Genomic DNA, 12,378 nt, shown 5'->3' on the forward strand with positions numbered 1-12,378 from the left:
GAGGCGCGTGCGTGCGTGAGTGTCGACCCTTGAGGCCTTGACGCGTGAAGAGATTCTACACGGGCCACACATGGCATGCCAATAAGCTAGTACATTCCCTACCATATTTTCATTTTCTTTTTCTTCATAAATCTTAAAAAATGTTATCAGTTTGATAATGGAAAGAAGTTCATGCATTGTTGTTCATGTACCTCAGAAAAAATGTTCATAATGAAATAATGGATGTGTTCCCCTTGAAAGCATTTTTATATTTTCTAGAAAGCGAAAGGAAATTTAAAAATAGTTAAAACCAAGCATAAATGGTGAGAAAACAAAATATAAGATATCCAAAATCTTGCAGTGGATTCAAAGCCATCACCAACAGTGATTCCAAAGTGATTTTTCACAAAAGATCAAACGTTTTTAGCAACCACACAATCAAAAAAAAAACAAATGAGAAACAGACTCGTCCTCCGGACAGAAAGCATAATTCAGGGTTTTAATGACGTGTCTCATCCTAAGGCTGTCCTCTAGTCATCAACGTGTTGTGAGAGAGCAACAAGCGATGGATGATGGGTACGGTGGTGCAATAATAAAATCCTGGCAGTGGGAGCCCATCGCTGTTGCGGGACTTGACTAGGATCTGACTGAGGAGAGGCTGCGAGCGACATGAGACGGACGTGGCCGCGCAGCTTTGTCCCCGTGTGCAGTGCAGGTGTGGAGCCACGTAACGTACTGCCTCGCGGCCGGCTCGCCATGTTGCGCCCCCGCTGGCCGATGGCCTTCACGTGGGAGTGAGGTCGACCGGCACACCCGCGCCCGGGGACCAGACCGGAGCGTCTGTCTTTGCAGCAGCCTACGTATGAATATGATCGATGTGCACCGTTGAGTAGACTTTTACGTACCGGCCCGGCCACTGTTTCTATCCCTAGCTAAGCTAGCCAGCAGCCTGTTCTGAATGAATCCAATGCTTGGCATCCTTCGACTTTTACTGTTCGCCTTCCTCTCATTCTCTGTTTGCCAAGTTCCGAAGAGCCGCAGCTGGGCCGGGGAGCGCCATGGCCATGGGAGCGTCCATCAGAGGCCCCCCTGGCATCGCGCGACACGGAGCCACAACGGAGCAGTACCCAGCGTAGCGCGCTCGGCCGCGTCCCCGTCGGCCATGCCAGCATGTGAGATGGAACAACGCCGGCCGGTCCCGGCCGCGCCCCAACGGCCGCGCATGCAGGCCCGTCTCGTCTTTGCACGCGTGCATGCCCTGCCCGGCCCCGGCCCGCACCAGGTCCGCCTCCCTCCCTCCGCTCCGGCGAGAGCGTGCGTGCATGGCGACAAACTACGTAGCACACACTGTACGCCTTTCTTCCGAATTGTCAAGCAAGGCTTGGACGGGCTCGCCGCCGTCGCTGTTGGACGCGGGCAACCTGTCGCCCAAATGCGAATGCAGCCCGGCCAGGCCACGACGTTGCGTCGCGCCAGCCAGCCAACCCTGCCCGATCCATCCATCCATCTAGACTCTAGAGCTAGTTTTAGCACGTACCCGCTGCATGCTTTTCCTGCGTGCGCCTGGTCCCGGCCGACCCATCGGTCCAATTATTAATCCGTGTGCGTTTGAATTTCAAAGAGGTAATAGCACTGCAGGTCCCTGAACTTGCATGTTAGGTGATGGTTTGGTCCTTGAAGTTGAAAAAGCTGATTATTTCGTCCCTAAACTTATCATGGATGTGCAAGTTTAGTCCACAGCCAATCCGAACTCGCCAAGTGGAGCCAGGTGGCCTGGGCTGGTCAGCGCCGCGAGTTTTTCAGTTAGCCCCCTGCCTTTATCACGAATACCCCCGCAGTACTACACCTGAGTTAACTTGTGGGTATATTCCTTTGGAATATCCTATCCTGTCGGCTCTCTCCACTCTCCTATCTGCTTCTTCTTCTTCAGCTCGTCTGCTCCAGATCGCCGCCGCCGTCCATCTCTACGCCGCCTTCCAGCTCGCGGCCATGGTTTCTTGGAGTGAAGGATCCAGCTCGTCGTGAGCGTGAGCGCCCTCTGCAGCTTCCGCCCGCAAAACACCTCCACCTCCGCCGCGTACGTCGCCGTCACCGGCTTGTGGTCCGACAGCGTCAGCTCCGACCTCCCGTAGCCCAGCAGCCGGCCCTTCCCGAACGACAGCACCCGGTCGCACCACGCCGGCGTCCTCCTCCCCCCTTTCTGGTCGTCGCCGATGTACTTGCCCGTCCCGATCTCGTACTTTTACGTCGGCGCGAACTCCAGCACCCCCTCGCTCCAACCCTCGAATGCCCGCCCCTTCCTCAGCTCCCGCTTCAGCTGATCATCACAACAAACAGAGCATTAGCACTCCAGTTCACAGTCCATGGCGGAGATGGTGATGAACGAAACTGCGTACCTGATCTTTCTCGGCTAGCTGAGGCCAGTCCATGGCGGCGATCAGGCCGTGGGTTCTGTCGTACGGCACGTCGATCCGGTAGTTCAGATTGCCCAGCCAGAAAATCCTCCTACAGAAGAACATGTCTGTCAGATCACCGGGTGATGCATTGGTGGATGCAATTTCGTAGCACGATGTGCGCGTGCATGATCACTGACTCGTGGTCGTAGATGTCTCGGGGCAGCTCGAGGCCGCCGGGGCCGGCGAAGCGCGTCCGCCGGTGGATCTCCTGCACGTCGGCGTTCCGCTTGAGGAGGTTGCCGGGCCGCTCGCCGGCGGACAGGTGGGTGCAGACGAAGCAGAACATGGTCTGGTAGATGGACATGCTCGCCGACACCGACCCCTTGTTGCCGATGTAGCCCATGGCGCCCACGCCCACGGTGGACACCTTGATGTTCTGGACGCACCTCCGCAGGCCGCGCCGCACCCAGATGGTCAGGAACACGCCCACCATCTGCTTGCTCACGATCCTCACGAACGGCGACCTGACGCCGCCCTTCTTCTTGCCATGACCACGCGCGGCCTCGCCGTCGAGGTCCAGGTCCAGGTCAGGGACCATGGCCGGGCAGTCGGCGGCGGCGACCCTGGACTTCATGAACGACCTGTGCGCGCCGAACGATCTCGGCGACTTGAACGGCGCCGATGACAAGGACGCGGTGGCCATCAGGTCCAGCGGCTGCTCCGGCCAGGCGAGCCCGATCCTGTCCGTCTTTCTCATCGTCTTCAGGAGCGCCCTCTGCTGCGCCCTTGGCTGCTCGTCCTCTATGTCCACCATGGCCCCAAGCATCCTGGGGGTGGCGGCCACGTACTCCTCGGGGTACACCGGGAAGCTGAAGGGCGCGTCGTCATCAGTTTCGGTGTCGGTGCCGCCGGGGAACAGACGTCGGAGCCATCGCGGGTCGGGGTGGCCGGGTGGCTTCGAGGGGGACGAGGAGTACTGCGGGTTGATTCGTGATAAAGGCATGGGGCTAACTGAAAAACTCGCGGCGCTGACCGGCCCAGCCCAGCTGGATCCATTTGGCGAGTTCTGATTGGCTGTGGACTAAACTTGCACATCCATGACAAGTTGAGGGATGAAATAATCCACTTTTTCAAGTTTAAGGACCAAACCATTACCTGACATGCAAGTTTAGGGACCTGCAGTGCTATTACCTCAATTTCAAAACATGCGACCGTTCCAACATTCATCAGCAGGCCTACAGCTAATTATTTTAGCCTATCTGCCTATGGCACTGTATCACGTGTCACGTAGACGCGCAGGGACAAGATACTACGTACCTTTGTTCCCCTTAAACCATCTTCAACGCCCGACCCTCAAGCCTCCCGCGACCGTTTGAATCACGCTGTCCGGATCGCGGAAACCATCCAACACGGTCCAATATCAGTTTGTATAGTGCCGTAGTCAGGATATAGCTACGCCCTGGCCGGGCCAGCTTTGTTGGAACAGTAAACACTGTAGCTACAGTAGCTAAAGTATACGAAGTGTTTCAGTTCCACACCCCAGGCCATGGCCCGGGTAGCCTGGGGCCTGGCTACGCCCCTGAATTTGTGTCACGGTTTGAACGTGTTTTCTCCCGCAAACCGAAGACAAACGTGGAGGAGGTTTACGGGAGTCCAGACACCTGAAACGTAGGTCTTCGACACCCCCGGCCCACACAGTCCCCCCTCCTGGTTTCATTTTCTTTCACTCCGCCCCTTCTCCCCCTTGCTTTGCATGTGCACCCTCAACCTCAGTCGCCGCCGCTGTTCGTCTCCGGCTGCCACAGAGGCATTGCCGGACATTCGCAATCAATACTGACGCGCCCGCTGGAGCTTTCCACTCTGGAGCCGTTTGTACCCAGGTGCACTCTGTCCCTGTCGACGGCCTCCATGGCGGACACCACGTCCGGCAGGTATTCGGTCAAATGCCATTGAGCTTATTTTCAAATGCTCTGTCGTTTTTTAGAGTACGAAAGATGGTGAGCTACTCGACCATGGAGGATGAGTTGTTGTGCGACGCGTGGCTGAATGTATCCGCAGATTTCATAGGCAGGAGCAGAGGGGAGCCCTTCTGGGAGAAAGTGCATGAAAAATTTCACACACGAAAGCACATTGCGCCCTAAGAGATGTACATCATTCAACAACGCAACGTTAGGTCGTTGCCGTGTCACTGGCGCGCTATCCATGTCAGCGCCATCAAGTTTTACTACTTGGTTACTCAGCTCGAGGCAAGGTGGCCATCGCACGCGGACATGGAGGAGATGGTAAATTTTACTTTCTCTTTTTTTTGAAGCCGAAGTTTTACTTTCTCTTGCTTAACTTGTTGATTGATTCGTTCACTCAATGTTGGTCTACACATTTCTGCACGCGCCGCCATGCTGTACCACGAGACAGGGGACAACCATTTATGTGCACACACTATTGGATCATGGATGAAGCCGATGGGGAGTTTGTGTGGAACGGCATGATCTGTTCATGAAAACTTGCTGGACATTTGGGATCTAGTCGCATTAGAGATATTGTTGTACTAAACTTAATTTGCATGCTACGTATGGATGATTTGTACTATTTTCTATCCAAACTTTGATGAATATCGGCCACTTTCCATGAATTTTGTCCGGTTAATTAAAATGCGGTTTGAAATGTATGGGGCTAACGTTGGATTTTTGGGATATGTATGCAGTTCAATCCTCTGTCTCTTTAACATAAAGACGCTTTGCAGTTCAGAGGGATCAGTAGATCCTATGGGGCCTTAGGGCATCTCCAACACCGACCCTTAAACCGTTCGCATACGTCCGGATCGCCGATGAAGAGATGAGTAGATCGAAAGGATCCAACCTGAAGACACATGAACTTAGATGCACAAAACCAAATCCGAGTGGATCCATCAAAGACAACCACCAACCAAATCCTGCAACATCTGTCGGAGACACATCTTCACACGCCCTCCGACGATACTAGACGCACCACCGAAACAGAGGGGGGGACCTTATTTACGAAAAAGGGTTTCCCCCCGCTTTACAATATATAGCAACGGACCAAGCATCCAACATCACAGTACATAAAGTAGTCAAGTCAAAGTCATGCTGGGGGCACAGCAAGACAAGCCCCAAAGAACGCTAAAAAAGAAGCTAATCCGACTCGGGAGGTGGCGGAGGAGGTGGTGGGGGCGGCGCGAAAGCCGATGCCGACAAACGATGACCCGCTATGATGATGTCGATGGCGTCCTGATCTCTCCGCTTGCTAAGCGGTCTCCAAAGCTGTAGAAGGCCACACAATTTGTAGATAGCATCAGTCACACGCCGGGGGGGTCACGCGTTCTATGACTAGCTTATTACGATTACACCAGAGGGTCCATGCTAGGGAGCCAAAGACCACCCACATGGATGGACGAATAGAAACGGGGAGCCTAAGGACCTCCCCAAACAAGTCCGGGAGGTTGTTATGGCACCAGTTGCCACCGACCACCTCCCGGAGGCAGCTCCATAGGAATTGTGCCACCGGGCATCGGAAAAAGATGTGATTGCAGTCTTCCGGAACCAGACAAATGGGGCATAGACCATCTCCAGGGACGTTACGTTTGCGAACCTCTGTACCCGCGGGTAGGCGACCGCGGACCCATTGCCAAAGGAAAATGCGGATCTTCAAGGGGAGTTTGATCTCCCAGAGCACCAAGAGTTCCGCCGGGCCAGGGGTGGGGACAATCGCCTGATAAAGAGATCTTGTTGAGAAGCGGCCACTTGACTCAAGGTGCCAAGAAATAGAATCGGGCTCCAAGGAGGGGGGTGTAAGGCAATACACTCAAGCAATTCGTCCCATTGCTGACGTTCCACCGCCCCAAAGGTACGGCGAAAGGCAATAGCCCCCAAATCAGCTAATGCCACAGCCACAGAAAGCTGTGGGCGGACGCATATCGCGAACAGCGCGGAGAAGCGGTCCGCAAAAGGGCGGGACCCTGCCCAATGGTCTAGCCAGAACAGGGTGCCCGTGCCAGAGCCTATTTTAATGGAGGTCCCAATACGCAAAACCGGCATCAGACGAATCACCGATTGCCAGAATTGGGAGCCATCAGATCTATATGCGAACGCCAGTGGCTGCACGCGCAAGTATTTTGCGCGCATAATGTCAAGCCACCGACCACCCTCAGCAGTCTGAATCCGCCAAAGCCATTTGGAAAGGAGGGAAATATTCATTCGCTTGGATGAAATAACCCCAAGACCTCCTTGGTCCTTCGGCTTGCAGATCTCAGACCACTTCACCATGTGGTACTTCTGTTTGTTGTTCTCTCCTGCCCAGAAGAATCTGGAGAGGAGTTTGGTGACCTCGTGATGAAGGGATTCGTGCAGACTATAGAATCCCATGATATACATCAGTAGGCTAATGAGGGAGGAGTTCATCAGAATTACTCGAGCGGCTTTCGATAGCCACCTCCCCTGCCATGGCTCCATCCTAGGTTGGAGCTTGGCGATTATTGGATGAAAGTCCTTCTCAAGTAAGCGAGTATCACTAAGAGGAACGCCCAGGTAGGTAGTCGGGAAGGTCCCCAAACGACAGTTCAAGCGGTTGGCAATGCGCTGAGCGTCCGTCGGGGTGTATCCCATGACCATCACCTCACTCTTGGTGAAATTAATCTTGAGGCTCGACATTTCCTGAAAGCAGAGGAGGAGGAACTTGAGATTCCGAATGTCCTCATCCGAGCCTTCCACCATCATAATGGTGTCATCGGCATATTGGAGATGGGTCAGACCCCCATTCGCTACCGGGTGGGGGCAGATCCCCCTAATGTGACCGGTGCTCTTGGCTAAATCAAGGATTGAGGCAAGTGCATCAACCACGAGATTGAATAGAAAAGGGGATATTGGGTCCCCCTGACGGAGCCCTTGGCCCGTCAAGAAGTACGGCCCAACCTCCCCATTTATGTTAACCGCAGTCCGGCCACTCGTGACCAACTGCATAACACGCACGACCCAGTGGTGATCAAACCCACGTTTGAGCAACACTTCCCGAAGGAAGGACCAATGAACAATGTCATAAGCCTTATGGAAATCAATTTTGAAGAACACCGCACGGAGGTGCTTCGACTTGACCTCATGGATCACCTCATGAAGGACGAGGACCCCGTCGAGAATAAATCGGCCTTTGGTGAAGGCCGATTGGTTTGGGTGATGAATCCGTGGCGCAATAAGGGTCGCCCTAGTGGCGTATCCTTTGGCCAGGATTCTAAAGATCACATTGAGGACTGTGATAGGGCGGAATTGTCTAATATCCGCTGCACCCGGAACCTTGGGGATCAAGGAGATAATCTCATAGTTAAGGCGGGATATGTCCAATGTTCCCCTAGCGAACTCACGGAACAACTCAAGGATGGTTTCCTTGACCATAGGCCAGAATGCCTGAAAGAAACGGACCGGTAGCCCATCGGGGCCCGGTGCCGAGGCTGGATTCATGGCTTTGATGAAAGTCTCTACTTCCTCTGCGTCAAAGGGGGCGAGCAGGGCTGCATTTTCCTCTAGGGATATTGATCAGGCGACCAAATATGGTCCGCAAGAGCGATCCCACTCCGAGGTCGCCCCTGAAATAATGACTTATAGAAGTTGTCGACCAACGAGCAGATCGCCTGGGGGTCCTGGAACAACTGCCCCCATCCCATAAGAGGGGGATAGAGCAGCAACGTCTATAGCCATTGGCAATGGCCTGGAAATAGGCGGTGTTGGCGTCACCAAACAATACCCAGTTCATAGAACCACGCTGACGCCAGTATTCCTCCTCCTTGGAGTAGATCTCCATGAGAGAGTCCTCCAAATTATACCTATGAGCCCATTCCTCCGCGGAGATCCCCGCAGAATCTGCCCAAAGGTCCAAGACCCGGATCTCCTCGAGGAGGGAGGTCTTCAGGACCCGAAGGTCCCGTCCTATATTAGCCCCCCAACCTTTCATGAACTGCCTAGAGCGCTTGGACAGGTGGTGCCACTCGTCCAGGATCGACATCTGTCTATGGGGCTCGGCCAGAGCCGAGGCCCAGTGAGCCTGGACGGCAGCCACAAAACCTGGCTGTAGGAGCCAGAAGGCCTCGAAGCGGAAACGCAGAGGGGGACGGGGTCTCTCATCCCGAGAGGACAAGAGGAGAGGGACATGATCCGAGCCTATGCGTGTGATTGCCTAGAGAGAGGCCAAAGGGAATCGGAGTTCCCAGTCTGGGGAGACAAACACACGATCCAATACACTAAGGGTCGGGGAAACCTGTTTATTGGTCCAGGTAAATCGTGCCCCGATCCTGTCCAGCTCAAGGAGACCGAGGTCCGCTACCAAGTCGTTAAAATGACGAATTTTCGCAAGGTCTACGCGCGAATTACTCTTATCCTCTGGAGCGCGCAGAAGGTTGAAGCCCCCCCCCCCCCAACAACCACGGGGAGGGTCGCAGAGGAGATCTTGATGCGGAGCTCGGCGAAGAAAGCGGCCGAGCAGCTATGGTCGGCAGGGCCATAAACCACAATGATCTCCCACTTGAAGTTCACATCACGTTCCCACACCTCCATGCTAACGAAGTGGGATCCATGGTCCATGGATCCCACCTCAAAGGTCGCATCCTTCACCCCTAGGAGGATGCCACCCGAGTGACCTATCACTCCACTAGATGGCAGCCAATGCCATGCAAACAGATGTCTGCTGAGTCGCTCAAGTTCAACAAGAGAGAACTCGGTGCGCATCGTTTCTTGAATTGCTACCACATCAATGGACTCATCGCGCATGTAGTCAATGAGCTGCCTGCGGCGGCCATCGTGGCCAAAGCCCCGCAGGTTCCAAAAAAGCGCGCGCATGATCACTCGCCTAACGGGTCCTCCCGGGACCCAACAGTAGAAGCAGCACTAAGGGCACAGCGCAATTGAGCAGTACGACAACGAGTCCGCCCACGGATCTCACCCGGGTCATTAACGTGCTGGTCCCGACCCCTGGGCCGATGAAGCGTATGGAGCGGGACCTCAACTGCTGCAGCCGCCTCGCGAGCCCTAGTGGCCGCAAGGTGGCCCTCCAGGATCTCCTTAGCCTGAAGGGACGCAAGCTGCTCTAAAACCGGGCCCTTCTCGCCACGGAAGACTATAGCCGAATCGGCTGCGACCTTGGCCAAGTGGCCAAGGGGTACTCCAGCAAGAGCAGAAAAGGAATTGTCGCAAATGTCATCAGAATCAGAACACGGAGCCTGAGAGTCGGACGGACCTGTGTCAAGGTTGCGGATGGCCGCGCGACGAGAGGCCTTCTCCATCGCGGTCGGCGAGGCCCCAGCCAGACGAGGCGCCGCCCCGAGACAGGCACTCTTCCGGGCAGACGAGGCCGGAGTAGAGGCCGAGCGGTGGCGGCCCCAGGGAGCGGGAGGTCACGCCAACGTAGGAGAGGAGGCCGCAGCAGGATCAGGCACCGGAAGCGCCGACGTTAGAGGGTCCGCCCGAACCGCCAGTGGGGACATGAGCCGAGGGGAGGACGGGGGCCGGACCTCCATGCTACCTCGGCTGTCCCCACTCCCCTCCTCCCCCGACAGGTAGAGTGGAGGGAGGAAGGGGGGAGGGAGGGTGGCGCCCGGGGGGAGAGTGGCAGCCTCGTCAAGCATGGCTGCAATAGCCTCGATGTCCTCAGGCTCATCCCCCGGGAAGTCGTCGAGGGACCCGGGGCCAGAGCAGTGAGCAGATGGGGGGCGGGAGGAGCCGGCGGGTGGGGGAGCATCTCCACGATCAGTCGAGTCGTCGTCGGAAGCCTCGGAGCGTGGCGAGTGGCTTCAGGGACGGTGGGGGGAGTCGTGCGGGGCAGCGCCACCACCCGACCCCGCAGCCGGGTCAGAACCCCCTCTGTCATCCGGGCTGAGGGGATCAGTGGGAGTCCCACCCTCAACCGAGATGCGAAGGTCATACCCGACGTCGTTGAAGAACATCCCGATCGTCGTCTTGAGCTTGGTGGGGTCTGGGGACTTGATCTGAACACGCACAGCAGGGCCCTTGGGTAGAGACGCCGCATCAACAGCCACAAACTTGCCCAGGAGACGGGACAGACCACGGATGACCCCCTCGTCCCTGGCCGGGGGAGGGAGTCCACGAATCTGCACCCAAACCGTGGACAGGGTGGCGACTGCCAGCGGGTCCACAGATGGGACGGAGATGCGGACGGAGAGCTGGTTGAGGGCGAGCGTGAGTCTGGCGCTGTGAGTGCCGTAGCGGAGGCTGACCGGGTCAGGGAACGTCGCAGTAAACTCCCGGTCTGAGATCGGGGTCACCTCCCAATCCCAGTCCGGGTTGAACAGGTGGCGAAGCTCCTCAGAGATGATGGCCGGAGACGCCGTCTTGCCATCCAAGACCGAGATGAGCGCGGTCATGGGCGGGGTCGCCCGGGCCTCGGGGATATCCATCTGAAAGAAGCCCAGGTCGTTGAGGGCATACCCGAATAGCCCAAGCGCCCCGATGGGCTGGTGGTCAGGGCAGAGCGCCGTGGGGTGGTCCGTCCGCTTGCAGTGGAAGCAAGCCGGAGGCTGAGTGCAGACGGTCTGGCAGTGGCCGGCGATCCCACAGTTGAAGCAGATGGCCGTCGCCGCCGGAGACGGCGCCGCGACAACCACGGGGTTGGAGACCGAGGAGGCCGGACCGCTCGGGTGAGCAAGAGCACCACGCTTCTTCTTCTTCTTAGCAAAAGCACCCCGTCCATTGCGATTGGAGTTGTTGGACGGACCGGCCGGGGGGGGGGGACTGCGGATGCCGCCGAGGAGGATCATAACGGCGGGGCGGAGAGGCCGGCTCACGCGCGGACCAGGCAGGTGAGCGGCAGCGCCGAGCGGGCAACCGGCGGTCGGGCTCACGCTCACGGTCCCTGCCACGCCAAGGGGGCGAAGGGTCACGGTCGCGGTCGCGAGACCCGCGCCAGCCGGACCCAGCAGCCGAGGCGGTGGCCTTGCCGCGGAGGATCTCCTCCCGGAGCTCGGCCTCGCGGCGCGAACCATCCGGGGAGGGGCAACGGTGATCCGGCAGCGGCAGGGGATCGCGACTAGCGGCCCAGCGCTTGGGGCGGGGCGCACCATCACCAGCATCCCGCACCATGGTGCCAGAGGAGAGCGGCTCGGGGGCAGCGAGGGGGGAGGGAACGAGCAGTGGCGGCGGGAGGGGAGGGAGACGCAACGAGGCTAGGGCACGGGGAGTCACCACTCCAAAAGGGACGAGATCCAGCCTGCCATCGGACTGGGCCGGCCCAGCAGGAGGGGAAGGTGGCCCACTACTAGAGGCCACCCAAGAGGCCGGCCCAGCGGCGCCAAATCGCTCCCCCGTCCCGACCCGAACAACAGGCCCAGGACGGCCCGACCCACCCGATGTGGGGGGAGGGAAGGGGCTAGGGCAGGCAGCCGTCCGACCGCCGCCGCCACCAGGGGCACGGACGTTGCCGGACGCGCCGGCCGAAAAGGCCGGAACTTGGAGGACGCAACAGGCCAGGAAGACGTCGCCAGCGACGACGGGAGAAGCGCCGGGGTCTCGCCGGCACGCCGCGGAGAAGCCGGCCGCCAAGACACCGCCGCATGGCCCAACTCCGCCCTTCCGGCCACCCCCCAAGCTCTAGCTCGGGCCCTTGCGCGCCGGCGGCCAGCGGCCCCGGGCGAAGGGGAAGGTTGTGCGGGACGGGCCGACAGCCGCGTCTGCAAGGGAAGGGGAGGAGTGACAGATGCAGGGGCGGAGACGGAGGGCGCGGGGAGCGAACCGGCGACGGCGTCGGCCAAGCGGTCGCCGAAGCGACGAGGCAGCCGGGGGAGGCCGGCCGCGGCATCAGCCCGGTCCTCCTCCGCCGCCCAATCCGCCCAAGAAGCCCGGCCTGCGGGCACCGGCGCGGGGGCTGGCACCAGGGCAAGGCGCGGAGAAGGGGGAAGGGGCGGGGAAACGGGGAGGGGGGCGGGGCCCAGGAGGGCGGAGCGCCGGCGGGGTCGGGGAGCGCGCTAGCGGTGGCCAGCGGAGCGGGGGAGGAG

At 58.2% G+C, this 12,378-nt stretch overlaps 1 pseudogene; it reads right to left on the bottom strand.

The window, feature by feature from the left end:
* Nucleotides 1–1,655: 1,655 nt before the first annotated feature.
* On the bottom strand, nt 1,656–3,393 carry LOC123100573 (type IV inositol polyphosphate 5-phosphatase 3-like; annotated as a pseudogene).
* Nucleotides 3,394–12,378: the final 8,985 nt, after the last annotated feature.

This window comes from Triticum aestivum, chromosome 4D (assembly GCF_018294505.1).
Source record: "Triticum aestivum cultivar Chinese Spring chromosome 4D, IWGSC CS RefSeq v2.1, whole genome shotgun sequence".
NCBI lineage: Eukaryota > Viridiplantae > Streptophyta > Magnoliopsida > Poales > Poaceae > Triticum > Triticum aestivum.